We start from the raw sequence: 16,977 nt of genomic DNA, 5'->3' as shown, positions 1-16,977 counted from the left end.
CCTGGCTGTGTCTGTAATTAGCTTTCAGTGGTGGATTTAAAAAACAAAACAAAACAGATTGGCAAATATCACAGAACTCCCTCCTTTCCCGTCAGGAACCAAAAATAATCCTCTGACGTGTCTTCATCCGGAAGGCTACCTGAGTCCATGTTGCCTAAGGACTGGGGCTGCTAGGTCGGGCAACGTGCAGATCCTGTCCCCACGGTTTAAATATCAGCCTACTGCCTGGGTTGTCTTGGACTTTGGGGTTTCCTGTCTCTAAAAATGGCCCAACACTCCTTGTTTCTGCAAAATTTTGAGAATTGAAGATGTAGACAGAGGATCTGGCATGGTATTTGGCAGGAAGCAAGACCCAGCATGTGGTAGGTGCCTCCACCCCCACCTCAGATGCTACGTTCCTCTGGATACGGCAGGGAGCCTGGAAGTGCGGGGCCCGAAGGGTGGTACTTGAGGTGCGAGCAGCCTTAGTGGGGAAAACTGGTCATTTGGAAACCAGAGTATTCTGTAGCTGAGTGAATACACAGCTGTTTGTTCAACCCCCAGAACCCACAGTTCTCCTGAGTTAGGCTTGCATTTCAGACTTCTGCCTGACCCCACTGCCCTCTCTCCTCCCTGTACTCTGTCCAGCCCTGTGGTATTGGGAGACTATCATGTGTCCCAGGGTGGAGAAACAGGAGGTTCGAGAAGCCTTTGAGGCCCCTCCATGTGCGGTGCTTCGAGTCACTAACTCCTAGGGATTGCTGAGCTGGGGTGTCTTTTGTTCCCCCATTGGAAAATTTGAAAAATACAGGGGAGTCGGTGGATGTGTGGTCAGTCTGTGCTGTCTGCCTCCTTCTTGGCGACCAGGATTAATTTGGACCATCTGGAAAACCAGACAAGGAACTCCTTTCCTCTCACTGGTTCACATACATCCCTTCCAAAGCTGTGTCCTCAGTCAAGAGGACGACTCCAGCTAGCTGGCCGGTTACTCTTAGGTCTAGAAAGCTCTGAAGAGAGAGAAATTGTTCATCATTCCATCACTCATACTTTTAGAGGTTAGTATCTTTCCTTTTCGGTTTTTTCCTAAGAGTATGTGTGTGTCCATACACAATTTTGTATCTTTTTTCACGTAATATTATCTCCTAAGAAGCACTTAGGCTATAATTCAAGAAGTTGAATTACTTGAATACATCACGGATTGGAACATTTGACTGTCTTTCTTTCCACCGCATCCCCGATTAGCCTTGTCCACCCCTTTACTTTGAAAGCAATGACTAGTTGAAATGTGGCGCCGTTCAAGTCCTCCTGGGTACAGTAGTTTCTGGAATGAGCTCGTGCTTGTGTGTGCTCATCCAGGAGGGACATACAGCCGAGCCCAGCTCCAGGCAGGACCGTCGCCCGCCGGTGCAGCTCCCAGCCTCAGTTCGTCGTCTCGCAAACACTCCAGCTTGTTCAGGAGGGAGGCGGCATGAGCGGGTGGGTGAGGGGCTCGCCCCCGGTTCCTTGCACCCGCGGTGAGCTCGGGCTCCCCCTCCGGAATTGTGCCCACTGATTTCGAGCTCTCGGATTGCTGTTACATTTGGGGTTTTTGTGGGAGAAAAGTCTTATTTCTCAACAACCGCTCTGGTCTTGAAGCTGCTGACTCAGAGGCTCACAGGCAGCTGACTTCAGCATTCTCTCAGTCTTTCTCGGGCCGTTCTCCTGCGGCCTGGCCCATGCAGACTGTGCGGTTGGGGTCCATCTTTAGACAGGGGCTGAGGTGGAGCCAGGGCCAGAGCCGGTGGGGATGTTCTAGAGAAGCTCCTGCCACTTCTCTCTGGTCTCTCTGCCTGCTCAAGGCTTCTTGTCCTTACCCCCACCGAGACAGGACAGGTTTGTTATGTGATAGGTCGTAAAAGTTAGTAGTGAAGCAAATCAGACTAAGATCTGGAAGCAACTGAGTAACTTGGTGATGGCTTTTGTGACACACTGTCACGGGAATGGGTGGGCAGCCAGGACTGCTGGGTCCCCCTCTGGTTTCTAGAGGCAGCGTAACTTAGAGGATGGTTCTGTCCACAGACTCTCCCCGTGTGTGCAGAAGGAGGTGTGGGGCTGTTGGGAGAGTTTCTGTTCTTTTGAGTCTCATGAAGTGTTGACCTTTCGGAATCCCTCTGCTAATAGAACACGAGAAGTAGGACATGGTCTGTGTAGTTGTTTTCAATGTAACTAAAAATTAGTGCTCAGACTTTGTTGTTCTTTGTTGGTTTCTGCACACAAACAGTGCATTTCCTGGGATTTGAGTTACTCCATTATGGTAAACTGTTGAAATCAGTCCCAACCCTGATGCTTTCAGCAGTCTCTATACTTAAAATGTCTGGGGTACATGGAATAATTTGCTAGTAGTCAGCCTCCTTCTTGGGCTGCATATATTGAGAAAATTTGTATCAAATAGGATATAGAATTTTGAACAGAACACTTTGGTCTTGTGATTTTGAGATCCCAAAGGTACATCTAAGTAAGGTATCATATATTTTACTTCATCTAATAAGTTATTTGGCCAGTTTAATCCATATATATATATATATATATATATATATATATATATATATATATATATATATATATATATATATATCCATATGTATATATTTATCCATATATATATATGCGTCTCCTTTAAAACATGGCAGGCAATTAGAGATCAAAGGGCATCTGCAGTGTCCTCCCAGATGTAAAAAAATGGAGAGTGACACTAGTGCCATCATTCCTGGTGGCCAGAGCCAGCATCCAAATACAGGTTCCTGGACTGGGCTGATGGCTTCCAGAAGGCTTCCCAAGGTTACGTTAAACTTCTCCTGTTAAAAGTGCCTCTGACATTAGGGCCTAATTCTAGACTTCTGGATTCTTGCCAAATGAACCCCCTCCCATGCAACAGTTACCTAGATATGTTTGTAAAAGTACTTCTCAGCCTATTTGTACTGTTTTCTTCAGAAATGTAGTTTTCACTCTCAGAATATGTATTGTGGTGGCCCCTTCTGGGGCCATGCTCATACGCTACCTCCCATCACTGCATCACAGTTTGCATATTTCATAAATGACTTGTTTTAGGACCATCTTGAATGTGGCTGCATGACAGAGGCCTCCCAAAATACCTTTTGAATGAGCCAAGATTTGACATGTAATTTCCCAAGGAAAAAGAGCCCTCTTGGTGGGATTGTTACCACTGTGTGCCTCAGGTGGGAGAGCCTGGAAAACTCTTCATGCATATTAACTCATTTCATGTATATTAACCTCTGCTCAGTTTCTTGATGTTTCCCTGGATGCTATTTGCAAAAACAAGGATGCAAAAAATATATATCTTCTAGAGCAAGGGCTCCTCTCCCTCAAAGGAATAGCCTGCACAGCAGTTTTCTTTATCGGTTACTACATAAATCTTAATTATGCACATGACAGCGAAGGCCAAGAGAGGCATATTTCATTTTGGAGTACCCAGAATATGGTGGCTATGAGAATAGAACTTGTTACAGTATTCTTCAGTAACTATGATTATAAGGAATGATATACTGTAATTAGTAAAGATACTTCCACAGAGGACCATTTACCAGGATGCGAGGCCAGTGCATGTTCAAATCTAGATTCTAGAACTGGCACTGCCCCCTTTCTACCTCTGTGACCTTGGACCCTTCACTCACCCTCTCTGATGGATGTTCTAATCTGTCAGATACCCAGAGGGTTTTAGTGAGCAGCAAACAGGACACCAGCTGTAAAGCTCCTTAGATGCTGCCTCCCCACCCGGCCTGTTGAGTAAATGTAACTAGCTGGCTGCCCCCTCCCTGCTTTCCCAGAGGAACATTTTCTTTCCCGAAGATAAGCATCAGAGACATTCATGGCATCAAAAGAGGCTGGTTTCAGAAGTTCTCAACAGGCATCCATCTCACGGTCAGGAATCCTCTAAGAATTCCATCTGTATCCAGGTATTGCTCAAATTCATTTGAAAGGCAACAAGGTCCCAAAATTTAGGGCTTAGTCATATAATAAGACAGGGCACCTTTTAGATTGGCTGCATGAACCAGGTGAGCTGGGCCGCTCGGTCTGGCATCATCCAGCCTCTTGCAGCCTGTGGTTGGAGAAAGGTCTTTGGAAAAACTGTAGCATAGTAAGTATCTGATCTTCGTGCTGCTATAGATACCGAAACAGCGATCTCTCACTGGGATTCATTTTGTTTTAGGTAGGGTGCTGTGTTCACCTCATTCAAGAGCTCGCTGAGCATTCCTCATGTGCCGTGTGCTGTATGGGGTGCCAGGGGTGCAGAGTTGGAGTTGCTCACAGCATTGAATTTCTAAATGTTTGTTGTCCCTAGAATTTTCCATTCCTTAGAAACTTTCTGGGACTGAGGAATAAGGATAATGACCCATGTAAGCTTCTACCTTCATCATCCAGACTTAGTGAGATCTTGAAAGATGGGAGGGAGTGTTGGGGAGCCATTTTGAGAGCCTGCCTGGTTCCATGCTCTGAACTCAGCTCTGGGAATGCAGTTTTCTTACTGCTCTTGCTCCCTGCTCACATTCTGATTCCAGAAGCAGCTTAAGCAGCAGGTCACAGTGACTGTGAAAAATGGAATAATCTGAGTGTTGGATCTCGTGTCCCCACTCTTGTCTCTCTCCTTAGAAGGGGAAGTGTGCCGACAGGAGACCCGGTGATGAGGCCTCTGCCCACGCCCAGGCCTCTTGAGGCCTGGTCCTTAAGGTCATGAAGTTTGGCTTGTGAAGGAAATAATGGAACTTAAAAAGCAAAGGAAAATCCTAGGAAGACCGTGAGCATGCCAAAGACGAGATCTCAGTCCTGTATAGAGTTGGGTGGTATTAACTTTTCCATGTTACAGGACAACCCGATAGAATGTTGTCCGTTCTTAGTTAACAAGAAGCCATGAGGACCTCTGGTGACTGAAATAGTTGTCCTTAAGGCTCCTTTGGTTCCACTTCTTGGGCGTTGAGCTGTCACTTAGTTTTGGAAACTGTGACATAACTGATTATAGGACTCCGCTGCTCAGTGCCTTGGTGGGGTGGGGCAGGATTGGATGGAGCCCTGTTTTCCTTTGGGATAAGTGTTCCTGACTGTCAGAACACTGACCTAAGAGCTCCACCCAGATCCAAATGCTCCCTGGTGTCTGGAATTTGCTCTGAATGAGTTCAACCTGCCAGAAGTTTTGCTTCTTGTTAATGAAAGGAACTGGGTTCTGCTTGTCCAACATGCATCAAAATCAGTCTACTGACACTGGGTTGTGGTGAAGGAAAGTACAGCATTTATTGCAGGCCAAGCAAGGAGAATAGGCAGCTTGTGCTCAAAAGACTCGAACTCTCCAATGGCCTTCGGGGAAGGGTTTTCACAGGCAACACTGGGGTGAGGGCTGCATAATCTGATCAGCTCATGGACATTCTTCTGATTGGCTGGTGGTGAGGTAACAGGGTGGTATTTGGGGAAATCTCAATTATCAATTTTCTGCCTCCAGCTGCCTGGGGTCTAAGGTCTGGGGACTACCGGTGGGTCAGCAAGCATTCAACTTCCTCCACTTGGTGGGGGTTTTAGTTTCTGCAAAACAACTCAAGGATATAGCTCAGGATGTTATCTGTAGCCCTTGAGGAGATGCTAAAGGCTCTTGACTTTGTTTTATGACTAAACTATTATTACTTTGTCTTGCTTGACTGCTTTCCTTTGTTTCTGCATTTTCTCACTTCTCTGATAAAATTTGCTTTTTAACACTGGGGGAAGGCCTAGAAAGCTAACACTTTTCTGTCACTGGACACCTTCCCGAGCCCTGCCTGCTGCCCTCTGACCCAAAGGAGGTGGCCTCCTATCACCCCAGCCCACAACCACCACCCCCAAAAGTCTTGATCAGGTGGCCCCACCATCCTTAAGCTAAAGGACTATACTTCCCAGGTTGGTATGTGATTTGACATCATAACGTTGGCCTTTAGGCAGATGTTGCAATAATGCAAGGAGAATCTATTTGAAGACCCTTTAGTTTACTATGTTGAAATGTGTTTCCTTGGAACCACACTGAGGCTAATTTGTTAGTGTTTGGTGCCCATCATAAGCAAGCACTAAAGAGTGGTATTATCTGCATCTGGTGCCTTGCCTAGCACCACCAGTGACACACAGTGGGCCAGCTGCCTGTTACCTGCTTTGACTGTTTACATTGTGGGAAACTGAGGCCCAGAACCTGGACTAACGCACCTTGTAATTCTTGATTATAGATTCAGACTTGGAAGTAAATAGTTAACCTCCACCAAATTTCACTCATTTTGATTAGCTTGAGGCCCTTCCCAAATCTTATTACCACCACAGCCCTTCCTGCCACCACCCAAGCATTGAGCCCACATTTTCCAAGTCTTACCTAATAAATGCTCTTTATTTTGGTCAAAAATTTAGGAAACATTTAGTCTGTGTTTTGCTTAAGTGAGTTTCTCTGGGTTACGTAAGCATATACCAGACCCGGCAGACCAGGCTGGAGGACACACATGGACCGAGAGTCCGGCTGAAGTGCCCCATCCGTTATTGGTGAAGGCTCAGCGTGTTCCTCTTGGTGCTCAGTGGGCGTCTGGCTGTTCTTACTGATGAGGCTGGACCTGCTTTCCTTAAATGAACCTTTGTTAGCCCATTCTAATTCGTAAAACGCTCTTGGCATGAATGATTTCATTTAGCTGTTGTTCTTCTACCAGGAGACTGATGTGGCTGTTACTGATCAGCCCTGCGGGGGAGGCCGTGGCTGAGAAGATTGGCATGTTGGCCACACTCCCCACAGGTGGTTGGCCCAAAGCCTTGACCTAAGAAAAGCCCGCTTCCCCTAACCCTCAGGGGATGCTCTGCTCTGGGTGGCTGCTTCCTGCCACCTCGCGGCTTGGCTGGGCTCCTGGCAGCCAGGCTTCAGCATGGCCCACTCATGTGACATTCCAAACCAGCTCTGTCCATTGAGAGTGCAGCTCTAGGCTCTGAACGGTAGCCAGCTGAGGATGGAATATGGCAACTGTTAACCAACCACAACAACATGACAGCTTGCCAGGTTGGAAATAGTAACCTTCTCATCCTGTTGCAGTGACCAGGAGAGACGGTGGTGAATTCATGTCTCCCCAGATACCGCTGGCATTTCCCCTGAAGTGCCTGCTGGGCAGATCCGGCAGGTTAAGCTAAATTCAAGATGTTGATCTGAGGCACCTCTGTTTCTTTTGGTCACCGGCCTTCTGTTTTTCTTTCTGAGTCAGCATTCTTAGGGTCCTGTGAGGACTATAGTTCATTGCACTCAGCTGATTATAGACTTCTTTGAAACTGGAAAGGTGAGTTCATTAAGGAACTTGGGCTTTTTCCATCTTCCTTCCATTGCCTTAATCTCCCTGTGATTAATAGAGTTGGGCCAGAGACCAAGTCCTTTCCTTGGTGCTCTCTTGTGGGATGCAGTAGTCACTAGAAGAGTTTGGCAGCTGGCCATCAGCACTGAGAAATCAGGTGCTAAGACCAGAGAGGCAAAGGTGGCCTTTGAGGGGGCTCTGTTGCCTTTGACAGTGGAGTCTTGGCTTTCTAGCCCGATCTGTCATCTCAAAGTGAACTTGAGGTTTAGAAAAGGTTAGCTTAAAGAAGCATCACACTGTTTGCTTAGTAGTGGTCAGATTTTGCTGCTCAGATACAGAATGCTGTATGCGGTCCAGCCAATAAAGGCAAAGGATGAGGGGCTTGTCAGGGCGTTGCCTCTTGGGAAGCACCACCAGTTGAACTTGTCAGGGCTGGTTCATTGACACTAAGCCAAAGACAGAGGAGCAGCTGGCCCTGAGGCTGAGGATGCATCATTGCTCACATCTCTGAAGAGCCTTTTGCTGGAGAAATCTGACCAATATGCAAGAACAGTGCATATTGGGTGCAAAGCCTATGGCTTCTGCTTGACCATGACCCTTTTGCTGCCACAGGAAAGAGAATTCCTCATCTTTTTTTTCTCATGTCATCCTGAAGTCTCTGGGTCTCTTGGACATTTGCTAAAACTTAGAAGCATTTCAAGAATCACATTTAAGTTTATAGCATCAATAGTACTTGTTTCTTTTCTCTTTTCCAGCATCGGATATCTTCCCCCAGGGCTTCAAGCTTGTCCTGATGGCGTTCACAGCCTCCAACAACCAACAGGTTCTGAGCACCTGTTGTGTGCCAGACACCATGCTAGACATCGGGCAAACAAAAATAAAACACGGACTTTGATTTTGTATGGGTTTGTGGGCGAGTGAGATGAGGAAAATGAGTAAACACATATATCTGTGTGATGAGTGGTTGTGTGTCTACACTCTCCCTGTTAACTAAGTCTTCTGGTCAGCTTTAGAAAGTGCTCAAGACTTTTTAATCTTTAAAAAATAAAAAGATGGGGTATAGCTCGGTGGTAGACTGCGTGCTTAGCATGCACAAGGTCCTGGGTTCAATCCCTAGTACATCCATTAAAACAATGAATAAAACCTGATTACCTCCTGCCACCAAAAACAAACAAAAAAAAAAAGAATAGGAAAAGAGAAACTCTCAGCCTCCCGGCCTGCTCCCTGCAAGCTCCTCTTTCCTCCATGTTCACAGCCATGTTTCACAGAACATTTGTCTACACCCACTGGCTTCATGTGTCACCTCCCAGTCAGCCCTCACCTCAGTCCAGTTTGGATTCAGCCCCATGGTTCCACCACAGCAGGTCCTCTGGGTCCCAGATGGCTGTGTCCTGCTGCGTCTGAGGCTCGATCAGCCCTCAGGCCCTCCTTCCTCCTCAATCATCCTCTCTTCCTCTTTCCCTTTCTCCCCTCCCTTTCTTCCATCTATTTATACATATGCGTGCTTGCACATGCGCGCGCGTGCGCACGCGCACACACACACACACACACACACACACACACACACACAAACACAAACAGCAAGTCCGTCTCTAGCCCCTTGTTACCCATTCTCGTGTCTACTTTTCAAGTACTTCCCTTCCAGGCTGCCCACTCTCTCAATCCATCCTCACAAGTGAACCCACTCTATTTTTTGCATCCAAAATGCTTTCTCTTCTCTACTCTTCCAAAACCTGTAGCTTAACCCAGAGCTTGTCCCAGGCTCTCTGGATTTCTCCCTGCTCTGACCTAGAACAGTAAACGTCAGTGGTGGAGGAATGGTAGAGCTCACCAAGTTACCTCTGTTACTTTACAGATAGGAACATGGAGGCCAAGGGTGATTTAATGATCAGTGACTAAAAGAGCCAGCCCTGTAGATGGATCTGTTGTACGTTTTTAAACTATAACACAGCCTGGGTCACCTTTAACATTTATCTTATGTGTTGTTTTAGTTTTCATTACTTAGTCATGACTGGACTATATTGGAGAGGTAGTACATGTAGTTAGGAATATGCGCTCCAGAGTCAAATAAATGTGGTTTAAATCCTAGCCCTGACACCCACCTGCTGTGTGACTTTGGATAAATTACTTGGCCTCTCTGGGCCTCATTTTCCATATTTGCAAAAATTAGGGTAATAATGGTACTACTATGCAGAGTGATTGGAAGGACTAATGAGATAATCCAAGTAAAGTGCTTAGAATAATGCCTGTCCTACTGTAAGTATTCCATGAAGTTTCTCTGTTAAGAGATTTTAATGGCTTGATACTTCAGTGAAATTAGAAGTTTCTTGAAGGCAGTAAACCATACATTTCTTTATCACACATTTACAAAGAATTGACCCAGTCCTGAGACCGACAGGCACTCTCTGCCTTTTACTGATGGAGAACCTGGACCACTGACCGGTCTGGCCAGCGGGTGGCTGAGGTTGCACCATAGCTCCCGCCTAAAAAAGGTGCCCCGGCGCCCCCTGCCGAGCCTTGCCAGGTGTTCCAAGGAGAGTGGCAGGAGTGGGACTGGGCTGGTGTGAGGCTTTCCCGAGAGCTGAGCTCCGGGGTCGGTGCCGAGCCGGGGCAGTGCTGTGCTTTCTTGGGGAGGAGCAGCCCTTCCCTTAGCTGGAGGGTTCTCCAGTCAGTAACTCCTCCTTGCCAAGAGAAGGCTGTGTTTACAGGCTTAGGAAGCCCGTGGTGAGAAGGACACAGCCGTTCCAGAGCGACTTCTCTCTGGCCCCTGGAGGTTCATTTAGTTTCTGCTGAGGTGCCCGGAGCCAGGCTGATCCCTCATGAGGGAACTGGGTGGCTGTCCTGTGCATTTCAAAAATCTCTGTTCTCCACTTTGGCGGCACCAAAGCCAGCGCGTGGAAGGAAACGCGGAGATGGTGGGAGGGGCGCGTCCCCGGGGGGACCAGGCTGGGAGACACAGAGAACACCCTCCCTGCCGCACAGGCAGCCCAGCGGGCCGTTGTGTAACCTAACCTGCTGGTCCACAAAGCGCCAGGCAGCGCGCCCCACTAGGAGGGATTTCCCCTTCCCTCTGGAAGCCCGTGTGTGCGTTTGGCCACAGAGAGGTCAGCCCGCGTCTGGCTGTGGTTCTCCACGGAGACTTGAGTGAGTGCCTGGGATGTCTGTGACTCCGGCCCCTCTGCTTTGCGTCCATGGGCTCAGAGAGCTGCTCCGGACTCCCACCTCGTGCTGAGGAGGGCAGGTCCATGTGCCTCTCTGCTCAGCTGTGTCTGGGGCCCCGAGTCACACAGACAGCGGTGGAACAGAGGCTCTGTGCGGGTTTTCCTACTCTTCTCAGGTGGTGGCTTTGAAGAGTTCCAGAAGTCAGGCCCAGGGTCTCACCCAGAGGTGTCCACACTGCAGACCAGACTGCCTTCTGTGACAGGGAGGTCACCCAAGTGAGCAGAGGCTTTCCAGCCCACACCCCTCCTGTCTCTTTTCTCTCTTACCACTTCCTGTTTACACGCCACCTATCCTGAGAAGAGGGGAGAGATGGGGAGATGGGCAGACAGAGGGCTGTGAGAGGAGGGATGCTGGGGGCTGCGAGAGGGAGATGCCCATGGGGTGCTCTGGGAGAGGCAGAAACAGAGGGTGCACACTTGTGTGCCAGGGACACTGACTGTGGGGAGAGGCAGAGGGAGGGAGACTGGGAGAAGAGCAAGGGAAGCACCCTTCCCTCCTGGGGAGCTCAGCCCAGCCCTCCCTCTGCCAGAGCCTCGAGGTTGGGGGGGGGGTGGAGCCTCGAGGTGGAGGGTGGGTGGCGGAGGCGGAAGCTACATTCCGGAGCTGGATGGGAACTATTTTTGGACCAGCTATGGAGAGATGATCTGACGTCTGCTTGGTTGTGACCCTTGCTCTTGAGCCCAGCCAGGACAGGGAGAAGAGACCCACTTCTTGTTTCTGCCCTGTCCCAGGCTGCCTCCTTCCTTCCTCCAGCCCCAGGGCCCTCAGGCACATCCTCTGAGGTCACCCCAGGGCCACTTCGGGCCTCTGCAGACCCAGAGTTCAGCTTGGGGCTCAGGGCCACGGATGTCCTGCCCTGGACATCCAGCTGTCCCCCTCCTGCTGAGGGCCAGAGAGCTCCCCAGCAGGGCTCAGGCTCTGAGGGGCCAGTGAGCAACTCCACCAGGCCCTGGGGGTTCTCACTTTTGGCTGGATGTGGATTAGGTAATCTTATGGGAGCTTTTAACCTTGGAAGTTTTTGATCCAAGCTCCCAGAAAATGTTTCCTTCTCCCATTCTCTGAGAAGATCTACCCCATGCCTCCCTGCGATCACCCTCCCCATAACAACATGATGAAGCCAGCCTGCATTAACTGAGCACTTACTATATGCCAAACACTAAGTGCTTTATGCAGCTTAAGTGATTGAACTCACACAAAAACCCACTGAGGGAGGCATCTTTATTGGCCTCATTTTAAAATGAAGAAACCAAGATGCAGAGAGGGTAACCATCAGTCACTGCTGGTAAATTGCAGATTCAGGAGGCCAACCCAGGCTCTGATTGCAGAAGCCACGTGTCAACCACCACACTCTGCTGCCTCATTTTCCGAATATTTCCTTGTATCCCCCCTCTGTTGTCTGCCACCCATGCTCCACAGTAAACAAGCTCCCCTTCAGCCTCTGCCTTATGCAGGAATGCCCACCCCCTCCTTTTCCTGAGAGCTTCAGGACTGGCCTCCTCCCACACAGAGATGGCATTCTTCTCAGTTAGCAGACCCTTGCTTTCCACCCGCTCTCTGAGGTTGTGCCCTCCCACTGTGTGATCCCTGACTTTTCCTCCTCCCTGCCTGTCCCTGTCACCCCTGCACGGAGGCGCTGTGACTCAGTCCAACACACTGGCCTCCAAGCCCGTTGCTCGCTCAGCTCCAGGGGTGGTTGTGTGCCGCAGCAGGGGCTTTATGTGCAGTGGTGGAGTCAGGGGGAGGGGGCAGGGCACAACCACTGAAGGAGCGACACAGCAACTGAGGACAGGTAGACCGGTTAGAACCAAGATGGCGGAATATTCGACTTCCAGTAGACCTTGAGCCTCATGGCACACCCACAGGCGCCATGGCATTTCCCAGGCTGACCATAAAAGCTCAAAAAGTGTGAAATCCTTGCCCCTTCCTCAGAGTAGTTGGAATAATCCTACTCATTAGCATGTGAAATTGCTGAGCCCATAAAAACTAACCACCCCACCTCACGGTCGCTCTCGCTCTGGCTCTGTTGCCCCAGCTCTGTCACACTCGCCTTCTGAGGTGGCCCACACTCTGTGGAGTGCGTATCAGCTTTTACTTTAAATACCCCACACCTTGGCTTCTCTCCCTCTCACCTTTCTGAGATGGGCCACACTCTGCCTATGGAGTGTGTATCTCCTGAGCCATTCTCCCTTCTGAGGGAGACAGACTGCACTCTGTCTATGGAGGTATCTCTCTAAATAAACTTGCGTTCACTTTACCATGCCTTGCTTTTGAATTCTTTCCTGCGTGAGGCAAGGACCTATTCTCCCCCAACATTGGCACCAATATTTCTGACGACCCTCCCACCAGGAAGGCCTTGTTCTCACTGACGATGAGGAAATGATCATCAGTCAGGTTTAGGGACTTGCCCAAGGTGACTTAGCTGATGGTGGAGACAGACTTGAACTTGTCTCCAGTACAGCCACCCGGCCTTTCACGCAGCTGTTACCCTGAGCTCCTCCCGCCACAGCCCTTACCCCCCAGCTGCCCTCTCCCTCCACTGTCTCTCCTATTGTAATCTCTGGAGTTTGCTCTTCCCTCCCTCCACTTCCCCTAGAACTTTGTCTCTTCTGAATCTTTCTCTTTAATCAGAAGAATGCTCAACTACATCCCCTCTTCAAAATCCCCAGCCTCCTTCCCCGCATCTCCTCCTTTCCCTGCACAACCAGATTCCCTGGGGGAGTTGCTCTGCTCACTGAGGCCACTTCCTCCCTGCTCTGTCAGTGGATATCGCCTTTGCCCTTCCTGACCCCTGTGGAGCATTGATGCTGGGGTTTCCTCACGCGTCCCCTCCCTCCTCTCCGGCAGCTCCTTCCTCGCCTGCTTCAAGGGTACCCCTGCCTCTAAATAGCAGGGGCCTGCTCTTGGCCCACGGCCCACACAAGCACTGCTTTGCTGATGGAAAGCTGTTGAATTCTGTCAAGCTGAAATTCTGTATAAATAGACACATTTACAACTTCCTGTCCATTTAGCTATCACTCATTCTAACAAAGGTACTAATAACTTGCACATGCAGCAGTTCACAGCTTACAGAGCGCCTTCACATGCCCTTCAACATCCCTGTCTGTGTGTAACGAAAATATTTTTTACGTCTGCACGGTATTAAACAGGCATCATTAAGTTCAGCCCAGTTTGCCCAGGTGTTGGGGGGGCATTATAAATAAGCTGTGTTTTGATGAAGAGCCCCTGCTTCGGTCCTCTGGGTGCCATTAGCCAGGATCGTGTTCCCTCTTCCCCATTCCGTTCTCCTGGTGATTGATGGATTATTGAGCTTGGGGACGGGGCCAAATGACCCTTGTCATTTTAATAACATGTGTTACTACTAGGGCATCAGGAGAGGCCAAGGGCTGACCAGAAGATGTGGAAATCTCCCCGCATGCAGGTCAAGGGAAAGGCAGGTTGAGGCCCAGACACTTGGATTAGGATAAAATGAGACCGGACTTACATTGTTTTTGACACTCTACGTGGATCACACTTTCAGAGGAGACTTGGAAGCTTTAAACCGAGATAACAAGTGGGTGTATCTTGCGTGCCTGCCCCCCTCAGCTGGTAGAACCCCCTGGGAGTGCAGTGTTGAGGGTTCTGAGGCCAAGCCCGGGCTGCCTGGGAGAGAGGCCCCTGGTGCACCAGCACGCTGCCGGGGGAGGGAGGGAGGATGTGGCGGCCCGCGCCGCACCTCTGCCACAGCTGCTTTACTCTCGTCTCTGAAAGGCAATGAACTACCTGACGGACTAAACTGGGGCCATCCAGGGGGTCCCTGAGGGCAAGCACTCAGGTGGCTTCAGCCACTTCACCACACGTGCCTTCTTTCCTAGTGTGGCTGCCGGGACTTGCTTTGGAGTTGGCGCATGTTTGGGGCTTGAAAGCCACACGAGGGACGTTCGCATGCCCTGTAGTCCTCAGCAGCGCCTGCCCGCTGCCCACCCAGCCGGCCCTGCCCGCGCCCAGGTCTTTGTACGCCGCTGCCTTGGGCGTGGCGGGAGGCTTTCAGGAAAGGCTGTGTCTCCGGCAGTGAGTCCTGTCCTTCTCCAGGAAATGGCGGTGACCTTCGGTGCATCACCAGCTCCTTCTGTCTCCTGCCCTGGATCCCCAACTCTCTCTCTCTCTCCTTGAACCCAAGATCTGGGGCCACACTCAACTGCTTTGACCTTGGACTGGGTTTTGGAGCTGGCATGGTGTCAGATGTACCCAGGGCAGCTGGGTTTACTTGCCAGTTAAGTGTCATGGGGAAAGGATGGGGCAGCTGGCAGCTTTGGCATTTTCACAGTAGCTGCCCAGCAGGGGAGCAACTTCTCCCTTTAGCACACACCCTGACCCTTCACCCAGAGCAAAATCATATACTACCTCTTCTCCAAACCTCTGACACTTTGGAATATTGGGTTAGGCTCTATTGGGTTCATTTTATCACATTGCTGCCAGAAACATTTGGAGGAGGAAGGAAAACAATACGCATCATCTCCAACAAAGCAGTCCCCCTGGCCCGAGTAGTGTCTTTGCTGCTTGTAAATATGGCACCAACCATACCTTTTACTTCTTGTATTTTTATTTTATGGGGTGGTGTGCGGTACAAACCACTGGAGCGGCCAGAGCTCTGTTAAAAACCTACCCCTGAAGTGCACTGATAGCTGCAACTCACTTTGAAATGCATTTAAAAAAATGTGGATTGATGGATGGATGGAGGGATAGAGGGATGGACAGGTATGGGATAAAGCAGCAGGCAACATGCTAATGGTGGAGTGGGGTGGTAAGTAGATGGCTGTTCACTGCACGGTCATTTCAAGTTGGCTGCAGGTTTGGAAATTTTCAAAATAAAATGTTGGGGTGAAATTAACCTGACAGTGAACCATTTTAATTTAAAACAGGCTCTTGACCAATGTGGTCCTGAGGCTGGAGAGTGAGGAAGTTGTGCGGATTGGATCCATTTGGGAAGACTTCCTGTGGAGGGTGGTTTCCTGTCTGCCAGGACAGTTCCGGGATTGGTGGAGAGGAGAGGCGTGCAGGCCTCCCCTCCCCCAGCCAGGAGCTCTGCTGCACGCCCCCACCCGCGCCCTGTAACCCTTGAGCAGGGGTGCTGCTCTTGCCTGTGGCCCACACATCACGCGCCAGCTTCCAGGCCCTGCACAGCCTCCTCCTGGCTTGGACCTGGCTTTCCTCAGCTCTCCCAGAGGGCTGCCACATGCCTCCACACTGGCCGTGACGTGGGAGGGCGCTCTGTCCTCGCACAGTGTCTGCTGGGCTCCCAGTTCCTGGGCAGTGGAGAGGCTGTCCCACACGTAAGGGAGGTTGGGGAGGCTCAGGGAGGTTGGGGAGGCTCGGTGGCTCCAGATGGCCTTCCTGCCTCCTGCAGATTCTGGGCACTACAGAGCAGTCGTGGCACAGGGCGGGACAGGACGGAAGTGGGAGTGAAGAGGCTCTCTGGAGTTAGGTCCTGACCTAAATTGTGGGTCACACTCACTAGGGGTCTCACAGCAGGTGCTGAGCTCCAAGTAGCAGGATAACTGACTCAGGGTGGGAGCCTAATCTGTCCCACGCTCCCTCCTGCCTGTCTGCTCTTCTGCTGGTATGTCAGTGGGGGCTCAGTAAATACAAATTCTTGACCCTATTAATACTAGCTTTAGCAGAACGGCATCAGGAAGGAAAGTATGCTGCAATAACAGTCTCAGGAAGATTTTTAAAACTTAAGTGCCATTCGTAGCTTCCTGCCCCTGTTAGTGCAGAGAATGGAGAACCACTGACTGCTGGGCTCTTGTGTCCCTTGGAAGCTGGCACTCTCCGAGCTTTTCACTGTCCAGCGTGCGTACGCGCACCCACTCACACACACGTGCCTGGTGCACACACTCACTCACTCAGGCCTCTGAGCCCAGCAGTTCCTCTGCCCTTGGTGCCGCAGAACCAGGAGGGGATGCCCAGCCCCACATCCCTTGCAGGCTGTGGAAGAGGTTCCTCCTGCAGGGGGAGCAGGGGATCTTCAGCCGGTCCTCATCTCAGTTAGGGCTGCTCTGACCTCTCCTGAGAGGCAGTGGATCTTGGAGTTCAGACCGTGGGCCCTGCAGCCACACTCCCTGGTTCGAGTCCTTGTGCCACTGGCTATCTGACCCCAGCGAGCCGCTTCATCCTGTGTCTCAGGTTTGTCACTTGTGAAGCAAGGATGGTGACAGTCCCTTCCACATGGGTGGTTGTAAGATTTCCTCAAGTTCGTGCTGTAAAGCTTGACACAGACGCAGTGAGTTCAGTGTTAGCCCTGACCGCTGCTGCCCCCGCACCTGCCCCCGCACCTGCCCCGAGTCATCCTGCTCTGGGCCACGGCTGCGAGGCCAGAGCAGGAACCAGCAAGCGTCTCACTGAGACTGAGGGCAGTGACTGTGTTGCTTTCCTTCATGGCTGTAACAAGTTACCACCAATTTAGTGACTGAAAACA

The 16,977-nt window shown here is 50.4% G+C and overlaps 1 protein-coding gene across 1 annotated transcript in view; it reads left to right on the top strand.

The window, feature by feature from the left end:
* ITGB5 (integrin subunit beta 5) overlaps nt 1-16,977 on the top strand; it is a 105,365-nt gene that overhangs the window by 77,866 nt on the left and 10,522 nt on the right. The gene's annotated exons all lie outside the window — the stretch shown is intronic.

Source organism: Camelus bactrianus, chromosome 1 (assembly GCF_048773025.1).
Source record: "Camelus bactrianus isolate YW-2024 breed Bactrian camel chromosome 1, ASM4877302v1, whole genome shotgun sequence".
Classification (NCBI taxonomy): Eukaryota; Metazoa; Chordata; class Mammalia; order Artiodactyla; family Camelidae; genus Camelus; species Camelus bactrianus.
Note: the sequence above shows the minus strand (reverse complement) of the source record. Positions and strands in the feature narration are given on the sequence as shown.